The sequence below is a fragment of the Cuculus canorus genome, chromosome 11 (genome assembly GCF_017976375.1).
Source record: "Cuculus canorus isolate bCucCan1 chromosome 11, bCucCan1.pri, whole genome shotgun sequence".
In the NCBI taxonomy this organism is placed as follows: Eukaryota; Metazoa; Chordata; class Aves; order Cuculiformes; family Cuculidae; genus Cuculus; species Cuculus canorus.
Genome location: NC_071411.1, coordinates 12,681,933 through 12,701,124, shown reverse-complemented (window position 1 = coordinate 12,701,124; position 19,192 = coordinate 12,681,933). Strand labels below are relative to the sequence as shown.

Genomic DNA, 19,192 nt, shown 5'->3' with positions numbered 1-19,192 from the left:
ATTAAAAAAGAAAAAATAGAAAAACGTGTGTCACGTGGTGCTATGCATTCTCATCTTTTCTAATTAAACACCTTAATTGTCAAAACTATTGAACTTTCTTCTGCAGAATGCACTCGGTGAGACCCAGATTTATGATGCCTTTCACACAGCATTTAACTTTGTTGTAATGCCGAGTACAGGTGGCTTTGGCTGTAAACTACCTTCCATCCCGAAAGATTCGCACTTAATCAGCTACTTAAGTATCACCGCATCTCAGATGAAATGAAGTCTGTGCTCAACAAGCATAAAGCAACACAACAATTTACAGCACAGTTCTACAACTCATTTATACATAAATAAAGTAAATGGGATCTCCAGGAGCGTAACCCAAGCTTCTCAAGATTATTTGGAAGCCTCACAGTGTCTATAAGTACATTTTAATATATTTTCTTTTTTGTGAAACAAAACACAGATTGTTTTTAACCTCCGTGTAGCTGAACAGAAGAGACGGGGGGCAGATACATTCCTGGTTTAACCACCTACATGAAAATGCAAGTTGCACACATCTCACTCCATTAGGATTTTACATTGCAATAGGTATTTCGGGTTAGCTAGCTTGGTATAAAAACACATTTTGCACAGTTTTCAGCCAAATGAAGTTCACATCCATTGAATCTGGCAAAGAAACTATAGCCTTCCGAATACCAAAGGTTTCTTAGAGATGTTTCGCTCAAGATAAAAACTCCAGCCTAATCAGCTTAGGGACTACAAGCAGCAGAGAGCAGCGGGCGCAGAACCCCCTGCTGGGGCAGCCCCCGGGCAGGGCGGGGGCGAGGCAGCAGCCAGCCGAAAAATTTCCTTTAAACTAAATTAAAAATCCAGACCTCAGAGGGATCAGACGAATTTTTTCTTTTCGGTGTTACCTTTTTTCACGCCCGATTGCTCCTGAACTCCCAGGATGCTCTTTCTTGTGTAGTTTTTCTTTAAACAAAGCTCTCCTGCATCCCCCGCCTGACTCGGGCGCTGTGATTTTTGAGAGGAAGAAAAAAAAAAAGTAATAAAAAAAATAAAAACCAAGAAACATTTAAACAAAGAAATTGCCGAACGGGAGAAGAGCGGGGGCAGCGCCCCAGCCCCCGGCAGGGAGGCATCCGGGGGAGGATGGGATGGGCGACAGTGAAAAAAACACCCTTCTTAAAGTGTCGGGGCTGCCACGGGCTGAACTCCGCACGGGCTGATGCTCAAACGCCCGTGGGACCGCGGGGCGCGCAGCTGCGCGGGGGGAGGCGCGCAGCTGCGCGGGATGAGGTGCGCGGTGAGACGCGCAGCTGCGCGGGGTGCAGCGCAAGGTGTGGGTCGCACCTGCGCGGGGATGAAGAAGTGCACAGTGAGACGGGCAGCAGCGCAGAGCGCGCAGCGCATTGAGATATGCAGGTGCGCAGCTGCGCCGGGTGAAATGCGCAGAGGGGCGCACAGCAAGATGTGCAGCTGCGCGGGGTGCAGTGCGCAGTGCGGTGCGCAGCTGCGCAGGGTGCAGTGCGCGGGGTGCAGTGCGCGGTGCGGTGCGCGGGGTGCTGCGCGGGGTGCTGCGCGGGGTGCAGTAGCGGTGCGGCGCGCAGCTGCGTGGGGGCTCCTGGGGGAGCTCCGTGGGGGAGCAGCTTGGGGGGGTCCGTGATTCCAAACTGCGGGAGAGAACCTAGAATCGTGAGGAAAATAAGTGAGAATTGCGTGTTTTGTTGCCCTCCCCCAATATAGATAATATTTAAAAATATATTAAATAATTAGTAAGTATATATTTTAAAATTTATACTAAAAATCAAAAAAAAAAAGTGCAAGAAATGAGTTGCTGAGGGACAGAAGCATCGCTGGGCCAGTCCTGGCACTTCATTGTGGGAGTATCAACAAGAGAGTATTTACAATACCTAATGGTGTTAATTAATGTTTGCAACAGTTTTATCGATATCCGAAACAAAAGCGATAATGAAGGCAAAAGTTTTATTTACCAGGATTTTATTATTACTGAACATTAAAGATGGGGTTGCATTAGAGAACAAATTGGTTGTTAGAGGCTGGTGGGGCCCGTGTAAGGACATCCAGCGCTCATGTAATCGAGTCTTAAATTGGTAACATTTTTTTTCCCACCGGGATGTGAGCAATTAAGTAGAAGAATTAGAGCTCTCTTTGCGATTGCTAACAAAATTGCCTTCAGACTGATGGAATTTCCATCTCCTGCCGCCACTGTGAGGACCAGAAGAAGTTGCAAAGTGAAGGGTTGATTCCTCATCAAACTTGTTAACGACCGTTTACAGTAGCTGTTCATTAAACACCTCTGAAGAGTGTGACCTTCAGAGAGGAATCAGAGTGCAGTCTGTACAGATAAAATAAGCTGAGGCTCTAATCTTGCAATACCTGTGGGTTATGACATGAAGACTATCTCCACGAGCTTGTAGCAGAATACATATTCACCACCTCTGCATAACTTGTTGCCTGTGGTAAATACTGACCTGTTTACATTGTATAGGTATGCGTATTTTCTTTCAACAGATGAGAAAAATAGATATTCGCGGTTATCACTTTGTGCTTCTTAATACTGCTGCACCTGACAGAAATTGTTCAGTCACAGAGCTTCAGTTCTGTCCCCTTCTGAAACACACACTTTATTTACTTGTTTTACTTTATTATTTCATTTCTTATGATTGCATTTATTATTTGAAATATAAAGTATTTTAGTTATTTACTTGTTTCATTTAATAATAATAGAGGGTGTAAAGTTACCCTGTTCCTACATAGCAGCCTTCTGCTTTCCTACATGATGCGAACTCCCATTAGAGCCCATGGCAGGGACCAGCATTAACCTGCTGGAGAGACTGTGAGGGTCACGCCAGTGGATACAGCTTCACAGAATCACAGAATGACCTGAGTTGGAAGGGACCCACAAAGATCGTCGAGTCCAACTCCTATCCCTGCCCAGGACACCACCAAAATTTACACCACGTGTCTGAGTGCATTGCCCAAATGCTTCTTTAATATTGTTAGGCTTGGGCTGTGGGTACTTTCCTGGGGAACCTGTTCCAGTTCTCTACCACCCTCTGATTTAATGTCCAGCCTAAACCTCTCCTGGCACATCTTCCTGCCATTCCCTCAGGTCCTATTATTTGTCACCAGAGACAAGAGATCAGTGCCATCTCCTTCCCTTGTGAGGAAGCAGTAGCTGCTTTGAGGTCCCCCCTTTGGTCTCCTCCAGGCAGAGAACTTCTGTTATACTTAAAAAAAAAGAAACAAACAAACCTTCAATTTACATCTTGTGTGAAGTACAGCAAAGCAAACCAACAGCTTCCAATGTCCCTGTTACTGAGACGATGGTGATGAGATTGCTGCCATCCTCTGCGACAGGCTCTTATGCAGACTCCCCAGCTCATGGCAAACAGAAGTCAGGGTGTCCTTCCATCTGCAAACAGAGTGTGATCTCAGCCTTCAGCAAGATGATGACAAACAATGCAAAATCATAGCTGTTTGTCCTCACCTACATCTCCAGGGGCTGGATTACCATCTAGTAAATGCCCGTGGCTTCGCTGATGCCAGCTCTACTTCTCCATGGCCAGCCAGAAGACCTGCAGAAATATGCCTCACCTGGAAAGTGCCAGTCCTTCCTGAATGTGGAATTTATCTCTCCAAAACAGGTGCTTCTCTTAATCTCTGTTTGCGCAGCGTTCAGCACAACAGGGACCCATTCCTGATCAGGACCTTGAAATACAACGCTGATATTCCAGATACAAGACAGAGTGGAAAGAAGGAGAATACACATAACCAATGGTAACTTTTGGGATTTAAGCCAAGGGATATGCATAAAGAATATTTAATGTCAAGGAAAAGTGTAATTGTGGGGCATACAAATCCTTTCTAGAAATAAAAATCAGGAATTTAGATAGCAAAGACAGTAAGAGATGACAAGCTTTCCTTTGTGGTAGCACCGAAGACATCAGGACTCGTTCCCACAAATTATGTTTTACACATAGTAAGGTTTAGCGATGTATCATCTTACCAGCAGCCAGGCAAATTGCTTAATAACACTGACCTTGCTGCCACTGATGCTTGTGAAGGCCTTTGAAAAGGAAGGAGTCTGACTTTCCCTTCCAAGGGATTACTGCTCTTTAAGTAGCTGTTAAATTATGTGATTAGGTTCAGACAATATCCTAAAATGCTTAATTTAGCTGTTATCTCATGGCATATTAATTCAGGCTTTTGGTCAGTTTTTCTCCCTTTAAGAGCCTGAGTGGTAACACAGGTAAATTAAGTCCCTTGTGAAATTCAAATTTCACTGACCTTTTTCTAGTCTCCCAGCTGACAGAGCTCCTGATGTCCCACCAGGTCCTCAGTGACAGCAAATACACAGCAACAGCTCCTGACCCTCTCGACTGAATGATCAAAATCTTGGTGTGGCCAGAATCCATGAGCGGTATATTACAAACCTTGGCGCGTTGAGGCTCTTTTGTGAGTGTTCAGAGGCCAGTGAGAAGGGCAGCTTCCAGCAGCTGTCTGCTGTCTGATGGGACTGGGCAGGACTGGGCAGCCCGTTGCCCATCAGGAGAGCAGGGTAATTGCATTGTTGGCCAGACCACTTGCTCCTCTAGCCAGAAATTCAGATTATCCAACTGCTCTCGAGCATCAGAGTTACACTAGAAATGTGCAGGAGGCAGATATGGGCTCAGAGCTGGGAGGTGGCTCCTTCTGCTCCGGTCATAAAATCCCTTGTTTTTCATTTTTTTGTTTCAGGGTTTGGAAAGTTCAGCTCTGTGTGTGCTCTCCATGTAGCGACACCTTGTACCGTGGCACCAGAGGACAGGGTCTGGCAAAACACAAACAACAACACTACAAAGCTAGGTTTAGGGGTAATTTGAGATTTATTTTATTTTTTTAATTTTCTTTCCTGTAAAATCTCCCTTGTCTAACTGTATGACATGAATAATTTACGAGCACAGTCTTAGAGCGCTGCAAAATAGACAGGCAATATTAAAATCTCTCTTAGTCTGCTGCAGATTTGGAAATAAGAGCAGGGCTGGGCAAGGGCCCAGGGAGGGTTACAGGCTGTGGGCACGGCTTGCAGCTACGGCTTCTGTTTGAATCTTTGAGTATCCTTTAAATACTTCATTGGAAAATGCAAAGCAGGGATGAGAGCACAAACTTCAGGTTCATTAAGGGTTCTTAAGGTGGTGTTGGGATGCAGGGAAAATTTACAGACATCCTCCTACTTTTTCCATCTCCTCTAGAAGAAAAAAATTTGGTGAAGGTTTTTTTTTGGGCTTTTGTGGTTTTTTTTTCTTGTAAAATGAGCCATGTAAAGACACCCAGACCCTTACAATATTTTCAGTGTGCCTGTCTTTCCCACTTGGTGCTGCTGTGGTCTTGCAGTGGGGCTGGAGGAGGCTGGGGCTCTGGGTGGCCCTGTGGACAGGGGGTGATACCCACCTCAGCAGCACTGGGCTGTGCGAGTGAAGGGTCGCAGAGGATGCCGGCACCCAGCACATGAAGCTTTGAAACGGTTTTCATGACTTTTTCTCTCCATCTCCTTTTTTAAAAAATTAATGTTAATATTTTTATATCTCCTCAGCTCCCAGGTGTGCCCCAGGCTCGCGACCCCTCCATTTACAGTCCCGCAAGGAGGTGGGGAAATGAGGTCTGTTAATTGCTGCCATTTATATCTTTCCGCTCATGGCCCCGTGGCTAGGATCACTGTACGGTGTCTTCTGTCTTAGGCTGAAGGCACAAAGTTGAAGGGAGCTGAGGTTAATGCACCCGAGCTGAAGCTGAGACGTTCCCCGTCTGCCCCGCGGCACATTGCTGTTAGCTCAGCTCAGGAGCATGATGCATCCAGAGCCCTTTGCTAGCTTTCAGGTTCACCTATGCATGTAGCTACTATTTCCAGCTTAGCGTTGACAGTCTTGACTCAATGGTCATTAAGCAAATGCTTTTGGAAAGGTTAAAAGAAGTGGTTGCCACTGTGGGTATACAAATTCAGATTTATTTTGTGGGATGTCATACTAGTCTTTTACAGATCACATCAACAGCATGTTTTTCTGCATCTCATCTCTTGCATAAAACGATTGGAGTCTTTCTGCATATGTTTGAGTCTGTGATTAAATTTTTCAGTTTATCTGTCACTGGAGTGGAGGCTGGCTAAGAGGACAGAAGCAGCTAATCCACCTTGATGTGTTCAGCTGTGTCTGAAGCCGCTTATCCATAGAGGGAAGGGCAGACCAGGGAGCTCTGTTTCACAAGCAGAGACTGCCTTGATAGATCAGAAGTTGCAAACATCACAAAATGAGAATTTGGAATTAAAGGAATAGGTAAAATTCCTGAATAAATAGGAATTCTGGATTCTGTAGGTTAAGCATGACCGACTTGTGCATATGGAGCTGTGATTTCTGTAACAAGAAATATGCCAGTGATTTTTCCAACATAGCAGAGTTTGTCCCTGACACAATTGTACTTCTGTTCGGAAACCCTCTGCTCGTGGTAAGAGGATCCCTGGGTCTCCATCAAAGATGAATAATTACCCCACAGTGGGGAGAGGGCAGCAATAAACTCTTTTGGAGATGACAGTTAATACATATTCTTGGTTTCAACCACTTTCATTCAGACTGGGACATTAAATTAATCTGCACTAAGCATTCACTCTTATGGTCACAATTTCATCATCCATGTGAAGAAAGAGAATCCTAATAACAAAGTAGTTAATCCTACAGTATTTTACCTCCTGAGGCTTCTCCCAGACAATTCCAGCAGTATCTTTATTAGTGCTATATTCCTCTGCTGGGAGATGTCTTAATTTATGTATATGCATTGCCACACGGAGTGGTATAACTACAAGGTTTCTCTCCCTTACCAGGAAGATCCTCTGTGGGAGAAAGCTATAAATAATAGTGCAGTAAAGAATTCCCTTCTCTTGTTTTCTTCTTGTCTGCTTTATGGCTCAATGTGAACTGCTGCCTGTTACATGGAAAAATGAAATACAAAGCCAGAATCTTCCCTTTATGTAGACATTCTTTGCAGTATGTTTCCCTGGAATAACTAGTTGTGAAAAGTGGAGTTTGAGCCTAGAGTAATAATATGAGCATCTCTCTGTGGTAGACTGGGTGCTAGATGTAGTACAATGAGGAACAGGTAAAATGAGATCTTTAGCTGTAATGACAAATATTTTTTTTCTGCAAATGAAAAATATTTGAATTTTGAAATGGTGCTCTGTAGGACAGTTACATTGTTGAAGTCAGTTGTGCTATGTCTCAGGAGGACGGAAAGTTTTCAGCCATGAAGACTTATCTAATTAACTACCAAGTCTTCTGTCATTTCACAAAAATTGGGGAAAAAATGGCTGTAAAGAAGTGTCAAAAGACAGAGAAGTAGAAAGCAGGAGATGGTAGTATTTTCTTTTAACAGATCTTTCTTGCCTGAGTGCTTCTGCAATTTTGTACATTCAGAAAGGGTTGGATTCAGCAAAAGTGGAAGGAAAATAAAGTTAAATATTATATTTGGTTTTCAAACTGTGTTTTAGTATAAATGTGGGACTAAGCATTTTTCAAAATGTGAAAGTTCAGCTTTCGTTATCAGCTGTGAATGCAAATGGTAGAGAATGAATGGAAGAAGCCTGTTAAGGCAATGTTAGAATCCCATACTTCACCCCTGGAATGGGAGGAGGTGCTGCAAGTGGTACTTGACCCTTCTGGCAGGCACTATTTTTCCATGTCTTACATGCAAATTGACACTGAGTCCTCTCTTCTGTCAATGCAAGCACGTGTGGAAGAGAATTTTTTCCCATGCCACTAGTTATTCACCAGGTTATTGTGGCAACGTAATTGATGCATCTCTGATTTTCACTAAGTAGCTATTCCTCTTTCTGAAACTAACAGTGGGGTTAGTTCAGTGTTCATGCTCTGAGTTATTCGCCTGAGCCTCTCCAGTTACAGACATCTGCAGCATTAATTTAGTGCAGTAAATTGTCCCAGTGGGTGTAAACCAGAATCAGGTCTTATGTCTGCCTTCTGCTCTCAAGAACTGTCTATTAAAATACTCATGCTGTCCACACAGGATAGCTGTGTGTAGGAATACATAGCTGTCTGGTTGGTCTTCCTCAGGAACACGGGGGCAAAACACTAACTGGTTTGAATATACTCTTGTCTGCACCGTGATTTTTAATAAAAATACTAAAGGAAAATACAGCTTCATGAGGGGCAAAAATACCTACTATAATCAATAATTTATATCAACAGATTTGTGCTGTCAGTGTTAGGTAACACCCGAGACATTATCCATGCGTGATGCATGGAGCTGTTGGACACTCAGCCTGCTGAGAGATAGAGTTTGGATCTGAAACTGAAGAGGGTGGTACTTTTTAGATCCGTAAGACAAAACCTGACCCATGGGACTTGTATTTCTTTATACAGGCAAATTGCTTCAGGCCTTTAAAGCTGGTGCTATAGGACCAGAGCGCTGGAGTATCCTCTCCTCAAGGGTTTTGCCCAGTGCCCCGTGTTGGTGTGGGTGTTGTATGGGTTTCCTCCTCCAGTCCCTGTAAGATGGAAAAAGTGTAACCTGTGTCAGTGGCTGCAGTGAGCTGGTAAGAGACAATCTCCTCTCAGGGGGCTGGGAGAGGTTAATTCTTGTTTCCGCTATTGCCCTCTCATCAAGCACAAGTGCTCGTTGCGGGCACACAGCATGGACAAGCTCAGCTGACTCTCCTCCGCAGGCAGCACTGTATGCAAAACCATGCGAAGCTCTGCTGCTGACAACAGCTGGCCCTGGGCCAAACTGAAGTGTAGCCTTAAATTGATTTGAGGGTTGGATAATACATCAGCTAGTCTGCATGCATCCTGCAAGATTGACATCCGAGATACAGCACCTACAAAATGCAATCAAGATGCATTGATCACTTCATCTCATAAGGCACCACCTTTGTGATGGGTAACAGAGATTTAACACCCACCTCTTCTCTATCGTGCAATTGTCCTCCTTGCAAAAGTGATGGGACCTGCGTGTTTTCCTCTCCTGGTACTCTGTTCAAATTTTTTATGGATGTAACACCATTTCTGTTTTGTTTGATGTGAAAGTATGACAGCTTTTGGGGAGGGAACAGTGGCAATGCAAAGTGTGCAACATGGTGCAACAGTTTAGAAAAGGGATTTGATCCAGCCGTATCTGCCAATAGCTTACATTACAATAGCTAGTCATGCAGACTAGGCCGATGGGGAGGTTTGGCACAACATCAGATCTGGAAACTCTTATTTTTGATGCATAAATCTCCAAGGATTATTTTTTTTCTGTGAATTATATGAACCAGAAGCTCTGATTTTTTTGGACCCGATGTCTGTTCCTTTGCCCCAGGAGCAGCAGTGGTGCAGCTGTGTGTCTTGGAGGTACAGTTTCTACCACGAGAATATGCTGTAGTGCAAAAGCCTTTGAGGTGTCTCAGGGTATCTCTGATATTAACAGAGAGCAGAACTTAAGCTTTTAGCTTTAGCTTTTCCCTCTTAGCTGACAAAGTTGGGCTCAAATACATGTTATGACCTTTTAAGAAACAGCTATTACCTGATGCATGTAAGGGAAGGGAAGACACAAGCGTTATTTCCTCAGAGAAGAATCAAAGAACTCAATTTCTCATATATTTGATTCTTTTCTCTGTCTTTCTCTAACTTATTTCCTGTGAAAGGACAACACTCTGGGCAAACTGGAGTGAAAAAATACCTCATGCTGTATTTAACTCCTGCAGGAACGAGGAGGGAGAGGAACCTGAAGCCAACAGCCTGATCAGCCGGAGCCTTTTTCTTGTCCCTGAAAGATAAATATGTAATGCGATAGAAAGAATAAGTAAAAAATGTATGCTTTCATATAATTCTGAAGGACTCGGGGTATGTAGGGGGGAAACATCTGAAATTAGTTGTAGATTCCTCACAGGATGTCTAACAGCTCCCTTGCAGAGTCTTCCCTCTTTCACTGAATGTGTGAAATGAAATCCAGTCCCTGATTCCATGTTTTCTTTGATCCGTGGCTACACAGTGATTGTTCATAGCAATTTCTCTCACATGAAGAGAACCCTCCACATAAACTCATTTTAGACATTGAGAGCTCTAAATGTACGACAGACCAAACACTCGTGTTTTGCTTGTAGTGTGTGAATTCATATTCAGCAGGGTTCAAAATGAGCTTTATAAAATCAAGCAAACCATTTTAAGACACTCGATTTAATGGATTTCTGGGAAAGAGTCCTGCCTACATACGTTTTACTTACAGGAGTAACTATAAATTTAGTTACTTCATAACACAATACATCAGAAATGTCCTCAAAGTAGGACAGGAAGAAAGAGTAAAAGCATTAAAAATGCCAATAGGTGTATATATACAAGTGTCTCTGCATCCACATACGGACATCCAATAAATGTCTGGGTCATACAGCAGTCCAGATGCTGTGATCTGGAGTTGCGGGAAGTTGTTCAGCTCCCCTGTTGTATTGTAATTGATACTTGTTTAGTTTTATTGCAAGTATTTATTTTATAAGAAGATAATTGAGCCAAACTTTGAATGGAAAGAGTTGCTGGAAAGCTGTGTGTACTTGTTAGCGCACAGGCAGCGGAGGGGGCTTCTCAATTCTGAGCTGGGTTTCAGCCAGAAGTTTCCCATCTGCTTTTCCTAACCTTAACTTACCTATTAGCATATTCATTAAATGCGTTGTGGCGGGCATGCTGACTGCAGCATTCTCATGCTGCGCATGAAATCATGAAGCTGCAGTTTATCTGAGTTTGGATTAGATTATAAATTAAAACCTCAGGCCAGTCTGAAAAATTCATGGATGTTCAAATATCTCTGGGGTACACCTGTGTTAATTTACTATTATTTTGTGTAGCAGGTGTACAAAATATACCATTGTTCAGTAGTTTATGTGCAGAACAAGGGACCTCTCTATTTCTGATAAAATTGCAACCAGTATTACATACACTGAAATCCTGCTGATCTCCTCAATAGCAGATCAGTGAGTGGAAGGTAATTTCTGGTGGATCAGGTAGGAAAATAGTATTCACTAATCGTGGAGTACCACAGCTGCCAAGCTTCAGGCAACTCTGCACTTCTGCATGGTTTTGCCTTCTAAGATCAGAGCACAATACTGTTCATTGATACTTGCATTCCATTTATTAATTCTTTTGGCACCATTAAGGGTTTCTCACACATGTGATGCTGACAGCCAACATTGGAGAAGGAGCTAGAATAATGGAGCAGAGTAGGCAAACCCTCCTAAATCCCATGAAGCCCTTACTTTTGGGTTAGCATGAAGGGCAGGGAGTCATGCCAGCTGTAACTGAGTGTGTCACACATAGGATTATGACTTTCCTCTATTTCTTCAACTCTTACACATGCAAGAAGATAGATGTAATGCTCTCTCAGAGTTAGAATTTTTTCCTTGGGTTATAAAATAGAGCGTAGTGCAGGAGCAAACCTACACCCTCTGTCTATCAACACTTCTCTGCTGGGTGCAGGAGTGCGATGCCAGCAAAGATGTGGCTCTCTGAGGTGTTATCCCACCTGAGGGCCACCATGTCATGCTGGCAGGGTCTCTAGGCTTTGTTTTGCCCTTTGAGATGATGGCATCAGCCTGTCTGCAGGAGATGCCGCAGCTCATGGACTGGCAAAGTTGGCTTATGTGTTTGATGAGATTGTTCATTTGCTGGTATGGTTGTCTCTGGAGTGCCAACACTTGAGCTTGACCAAATGTAGTTGTTTTGTGAAGGAACATAAACTAATCGAATTTTAAAATAGAACAGAGCAATTTGAAATCATGCTCATTTACTGTGTAAACACTGACCACAATTAAATAAGCATTCTTCACTTTGGGGAAATACAAAGTTATGGATAGATGGGGAGATATTCTGCTCGGTTCGACAGTTCCAGGCAAGCATCATGATAGTAAGTAACTTTCATTTTTACAGTGATACTGAATTAGTGCCCTTTAGAGAACCGCTGGTGAAATTCAAATCAGAAAATAATCAAGAGCCTTCGTAATGTGTACATATGGTAATATATAATGTGTTACACAATTAAGTCAATGTTAGTTCAAGGAAAATCTTTGAAAATCATTCACTGCTAATGCAGCACCAGATTGTGGTACCACATAGCCCCCAGTTCAACCTCGGACCTTCATGGCACAATATTAATTTGAGCTTGCACGGTTTTATGCTTGATGTGAATGGGAAAAGCATTTCTTTTTACACCCCAATAAATACTATTTTTGTATTTCCTTAACCCAAGTTTGTATATCCCCCAGCCCTCAGGTGAATATTTAAATAAAAGCTGGCTGCAACCCCAGTAGCATGCAGAGAGGAACACCCCCTGGCCAGGAGAAACTGCTGTGGGTTCGGGTCCTCCCAAGAGGGGAGAGGCAGCAGAGGGAGACCAGGAGTGGACCGTGCAGTGTCTCCCGTTTGGATCTCCTTCCCTGACTGCCCACTGTGGATCGATAGTCTGAGAGCAGGGAATAGAGGTTTTGGGGCAGAAAGAACAGGTTTCAAACAAGGATGAGAACAGACCCTCTGCGGCAGGATGGTGCAATACAGCAGTGATCTTCCCCTGGGCCAAAGGCAAATATTCAATCATATCTTAATACTTGTCCAGACTGATTTGAGAAATAAGTTTGATTCCAGAACTGTGCTCTTTTTCTGTCTTGCAGCTGCAGAGGTTTTGTGATTTGTACTAACCTTGAAGATACAAAACAAAATATGTGCTAATGATATTCCTCTCTCAGCTGGTGTTGGCAACTCTTTTACTGCGCTGCAGGACAAGTGCAAGTACAAATGCAAGTACCAGAACCTTGTTGAGAGCAGTGTCCCACATTTCAATCTAACCATTCAAACTACAAGACATGTAATAAAACAGTTTCTGCTCTGAATGAATAATTGAGCTGCTTCTGTGGGGAGGCCTCTGAAGAGCCATGCAGTAGAATGTTTTTTAAGGCACTTATGAAAGCTATCCCACCTGGAAACCATCCCACACACAGAGCCCACGTTGCTCTTCCTCTCAGCGTGGTTTAATTGCTCGTTCCACGTCTGTACCTAATCTGAATGGTGAAGAAATACGGCAGGCTACATGAAATGCTGTAATTATTTTTAAGGTAGAGCAAGACTTCCTAAATCATGAAACTCTGTTAAAACTGTGCAGTTTTTTTGTTTAAGAATTCCTTACATATGTCGGAATTCCTTCCAAGGGTATAAAAAAGAGTTTAAGAACACTTCAGTGCTCAGTTCTTGAAGCAATTGTGTAGCACATGAAATTTCACTGCTGCATCCTCTACCATACAGCAGGGGATGCGACACACACCCCAGAAACTTCCACCTTAGGGAGGTGCCTGGTTCAAGCCATAGAGCCAGATTGTAACAGAGAGTAGTTTTTACATCCTGAAAAATATTTTGAGATAAAAAAATTACCTTTCCCTTTGGGATGTAGTAGAGAACAACAACAACAAAAATAATGTGACAATATTTGTGACAGATAAACATTTCCTAGTGTAGGATGTTTTGTCAGAAAAATCCAATCCACTGGATGCTTACCATCGATATCGTGACAGTGGCTGCATGTGTGTTAGTGGTGCGTTCAGCAGCTTGAATAACATACATCCTCCTATTCCTACTTCAGCAAGTAAGCTGGGAGTAAGGTACAGTCTACATATCTATGAATATTATTTATGCCAAAGTTAGAGTCAGAGAAGGGAGATAAGTCACTTTGAAAGCCTCCAAAGATTTTCTTTCCTGAAATACAGACATTTAGGTAGACGGGGATCTTTCACTATACCCTTAAAGAACGTTGGTTTGTTTTCAAAGGCTACATAGGAAACTGAAGCAATCAAGTCAGGGAGACAAATTCCATGATTCTCCTGAAATGCCCTTATAATAAGTCCTGCCTGATACATGCAGTGTTACTTTTTCATTCTAGCAATATATTTACATGTTTTGGTAGATGAACTGTTCTGTATCTGGAGTGAAGGTAGGGAGTGTAGCAGTGACTTGCAGCTCTTGCAGGGACTCTGCTCACAGTATCTGATTCTTGAAAAATATTTTCTTTCTTGCTCGCTTGATTTGAACCCTTGTGGCTGAGGAGCAGATTTTTCAACCATGTTCTTTGTCTCAAAGTTTTAGGTTATCTTTGTTTTATTCTGGGTTCAAAGCATTCTGTTCCAGAATGCAGGAACGGAGACCACGATTCTTCTACTTGGGAAGATGGTATTCATGTTGAACACCCATTCAGAAAAAGGACATTCTTGTAAAAAGAGGGCACACCTAGAGTACAAGTTAACTTTATGTTTTTTTCTAAAGAGTTTGCATATTTCTATTTAGTATGCAGTTTTCATACCTGAGCCTGTCCAAACTATTTAGATTGCAGATTTCTCCTCTGTGGCACACCATACTCTCCTCTGTGTTATAAATTAATAATTATAATACTTAAGTCACACGAAAAGGGAAATGAAGACAAAATATGGTTTTATTATTCATGTTACATGCCATTACTTTGTCTTTGGGGCTTTTAAAAGTGCTTTTTTTATGGTTATTTGGGGAGCGGAGGGGGTAATCCATGAGCAAGATAAAGCTGAACTAAACAACAAATGCTGGAGATGGAACAAATACCCCCTACTAAGATTCAGTTGTTTTATGCTTTAGGAAGATACTGTCTTATCCACATCCCTACCTTTCTGATGGACATAATACCATGTTTTTGACATAATTTGTGCAGAGGACACCTCCAGAGGAGAGAGCTTTGAAAGGAGCATTACTCTGTTGTAGCGGAAACACTGATTTGTTGGAACTCTGCACCATACATCAGGACCATGCCTTCCGGGAGTGGTGTTAACTCACAGCAGGATGGAGAGATGCTTGAGTTACTGTCATGCTTGTGCTTATTTGAGAATACAATAACTATCCATCATGTAAGTATGAACTACTTTTGAACTAGAAAGGAAACCAAACGTTCTGAGGAACAACGCAAGAATCGAATATGCTCTTCCTCATTCTAAATGCTGTCATTTGATTTAGATGAGACAGTTCCCTTCTTTATGACCCACTGGATATTATATAATTTTTTTCCCCAACAAATTTCCTCTTGAACTTTTTCGTATTTCAGTTTGATCGAAAGTTCCGGGGATTCAGTAGAGAATCCCTATATTAGCTTCAATAACCTTGTATCAAGGTGCTAGGTCTTTACTTGGTCTTTAAGCATCTTCCTTTCTAGATAAGCTTCCTGCTAATTTTTAAATGCTAACTCACCAGCAGACAGTGGTGTTACATGCGAGTTTTTTCCCATTTCTGTAATTGAAGTTACTAACTCAGAGGCTGTAGAATTTTAGGACAATTCATCAATGCTGTACAAACTGTCAAATTTCTTTTCTTGATGGTAAGCCACTATTTAACAGTCTTAGACATGATGTAATTGGCATTTCCTCCGATACACACTATTATTGCTCTACTTGCAGTGCAAGATGGAGGGTTTCATTACATACATATTGCATAGAGAAATACGGGAGGTGTTTATGTATCTACCACAGCTTCTAGATTGTGCAGGATTAGAAAACAGATCAGGTTCACTACAGTGACCTTACGAAAGATCTCTTTGTTGCTACATGCAAAGAATGGGGGAATGGGAGAAAACTCTAAGAGAGTGGAGAAAGTTGGAAGATACATTTATAATAATCTATTTATTTTTAAGAAGTTTTCACTTTTTTTGTTAAAAACTTTCCCGTGAACACATCATGACTTTTCTTGATTTATATATTAGTTTCAATGAGTAATTTATCATCTACAGCTCATTGATGAATATTATTTGAATAGAAATTTGGTTAAGTTTGGCCATGTGGAGTGGTTAAGGATGTCAAAGAGCTCAAACTGACCAAAAGGATATTCCATACCATACGATGTCTTGCTTAGCAATAAAAGCTAAGAGAAAGAAGGAAGAGGGAACATTTATTATTAAGGCCTTTGTCCTTCAAAGCAACCACTACATGTACTGAGGCACTGCTTCCTAGGAAGTAGCTAAACATAACCTGCTAATGGGAAGTAGAGAACAAATCTTTCTGTTTTCCCTTGCTTCCATATGTGGCCTTAGTTTTTCTTTATTGACTTGAGGAGGGGGAGTGAGAGAGTGGCTCGGTGGGCACTTGTCGCCTGCCCAGGTCAACCCAACACATAAGTGTATCAAATATTTCTTTAAACAGGACAAAAATATGTCAACAACTTGTTTCTGTTCTTAGGAAGCTTCAGGTGAACGTAAAAAATGTGGGTTTTATTTCCTTATTTTCTTTAGTTTATTCATTCCTTTGTTACTAAAAATGCCCGATTAGAAATACTTATGCTTAATTACTCTAAAGTTTGTATGACTTGTAAACTCTCTGGTTAACACTACATTTCTCAGCTCAAAGTAATACCGTGACATGATCTGACATCTGTTATTTACTTCAGCGTTATTTCTTTTTTATTTGTAGAGAAAAGGCTGCAGACACTAGACCGTAAATTTTCATTCTTTGCTAAGGAGTACAGTGGAGAACAGAGCATAAAGATGACCCAGAATATATAAAGAATCAGGATATAACATTGTGCCCAATGAAAAATTGTGCAGAGGAGGATATGTTACAGAGAATCCTTTTCTATTAAAGCACACACAAAGTTTCAATAGATTTCAGTGCTGGGGACTGAAATACTCAGTTTTAGGAACTGAATAATTTAATTCTGGGTTGCGAAAGATTTGTAGCAGGTATTTCAAACAGAAAAGGGATTCTATTAACTGCACAGAAATGCAGTCCTGCAGCCTGTGCAAGGATGATCAGAGGTATTCTAAATGTTCTCTGGTGATTTGGGTTTTTTTTTTGTTTGTTTGTTTGGGTTTTTTGCATTCCACTGCATCTGGATTTTTTACACCCATCCAAACTTGTAATACCACTTCTGATTTTCTGGACCCTGTCCTGTGGTTGCATTTATAAGGGACTACCAATTTCTAGCAGCAGCATACTTTGCAGGTAGATCCTTCAGTGAGCCTTCTTGCTGAGTAAGGCACTTCTCAATGAGAATAATGATGCCAGGATTTGATCTGTACCATTATAGAAATAAGTGATTCTGCTGACCCCATAGCAGGTTAATAATTCAATTACACAAGAGGAAAGCAGACCTGTAACAGTGTCTGTGTTAAAAAAAAAAAAAAAAAAAAAAAAAAAAAAAAAAAACCCAAACCAAAAAAACCCCAAACCCTCAACAAAACAAATGACAAAAAATCCCAAACAAAAACCCTAAAATCCCACATAGGAGCATGAGAAAAGCCTGCCTCTTAATAAGCGCATTGTGTAGGATCCTCTCCTCCAGCACTGACACAAAACCTGCAAAGATTTCATGTCTTGTTAATAGTTCTTCCTTTAGGGGAGTGAAAAGAAAATTACCTGGAGAGGAACAAGCCTCATGGCAAGTTCCTTTCAGGCTTATGGACTCCAGAGATTGAAGAATTTTTGCCTTCAAATATTTTTTTAAGTATTTACGTAAAGGGTTGTCAGAACAGCATTGTACACCATCTTTTAAAGGCAAATAGACTCTATCAACAGTGCCACGAGCGATAAAGCTGTTCACTGCTGGAGCACGGATGCTCAGGGCCCCTTAGCTTCCGTTACTGTATCCATCTCCTATATCTTTCTTTTTATTTACCCATCTCCTCAGCACTTTTAGTTGGACCAATATAACACATCTGTTTATTACCACTGCTACTCTGTATTTCTGAAACTATATACAAGGATCTGTATTCTCATAAGAGAAGAATAAATTTATTACACTAACATTAGTTTTCACAAGCCTTAGCTCCCGAGTTGTCTGGAGACAACACAAACAGCTTTTACTAATCTCACACACAACAATCCTCACAGCTTTATTCTGCAGCTCACTGACAAAATGTTGTATTATGAAGCTGGAATATAGGCAGGGCTTTGTTTAATAGTGGATATTTATGACACCTCTGGAAATGATTCTTTTGTTTTACTAATGAACGCAGGGGTATTGCCAAGACTGGCTGGAGATGTGTTTCAAAAGCCTTGTACTTACACTGCCGAGGCTGACAGTCCTCCCTGGGGCATCACAGAAAAGCTGCCTTCGCTAACCCATGCCTCCACTATTTCCTTACACAAAGAGCATCATAGAGATCACATCTTCTGAAGAAAAAAGTCTGTTTCTACTCTACGTCCCATAAAGGACCAAACCATCAACACTAATGTGTGGTGTAAAGGCATTATAATTTTATTCCAAGAGGTATATTGTCCCTCTGAGAGTTACGGAGGCATTTATGAATTGTCATTTTTCCCTGTTTTTGTTTTTAATGAATCACTAAACTATTTCTGGGTAACAGTGTGATAAATTAATGGCAAAGCAAAATAATTTGTTTTCATGTCACGGGTAACACGACAAAAGAAGCACATAAGCTTGACTCTCTACAGCAAATAAACTTGAAAACTGTAAAGCTAATGGGTAAATTGTGAACTTTTCAGAGAAAACAGTAGGAAGAAATTGAAGCATTTGTGGTTTTGCAGAAGTTGATCTGATCTTGGGAGAAGGATGAAAACACAGATGAAAGTATTTTCAGATAGTCAGGAAATGAAGAAAATGAGAGACCAATTCCCTGCTCCGTGGACTCTGGACCTCCTGTGTGGATTTGTTTGTGTTATTCAGCCCTTTGGTACATCCGTAGCCTATAATATCAATTTAATATGGTACTGTGAAATAAATGACAAATTTAGAAGGTGCTGAGACGCTGAGGTAACAGGGACCACAGAAGCATCTATCTTACATAAAAGAGAAATACAACTTATCCCTGCTGGCATTTTGCTTCTGTGTGGGTGTGTATGAACAGCAAAGATATGTCTTTAAAAAAATGTATCTCTGCACTCACTACTTTGAGCTGTTTGCTAGCTGTGCATAGCTTATTGCCCAACATAACAGCGGGCTGTATCCATCACTGTTGCAAAAAGCTGAGAGTTTGCTTTAGTCCCAAATCCTACAGCTTATGGCGTTCTCCTCACTCCAGCACTGGATATAAGTTTGGAAAGTGCCCAACCTTTGCTACCCCAGAGCCTGATTTCACTAAGAAAGTGTTTTCCCAAAGAGGAAACCATGAATGCTTAGCACAAGTGGGTACAGCACACAGCCCGCCCGAGTCTGGGGGCTGC

At 41.7% G+C, this 19,192-nt stretch overlaps 1 long non-coding RNA gene across 1 annotated transcript in view; it reads right to left on the bottom strand.

Moving 5' to 3' along the window:
* LOC128853317 (uncharacterized) overlaps positions 1-4,616 on the bottom strand; it is a 113,077-nt gene extending 108,461 nt beyond the window's left edge. The window contains exons 1-4 of the long non-coding RNA XR_008451773.1: positions 4,303-4,616; positions 3,610-3,737; positions 3,268-3,427; positions 903-1,002 (exon numbers count right to left, since the gene is read on the bottom strand). This is a non-coding gene — a long non-coding RNA (uncharacterized LOC128853317). The remainder of the gene's footprint in view (positions 1-902; positions 1,003-3,267; positions 3,428-3,609; positions 3,738-4,302) is intronic.
* Positions 4,617-19,192: the final 14,576 nt, after the last annotated feature.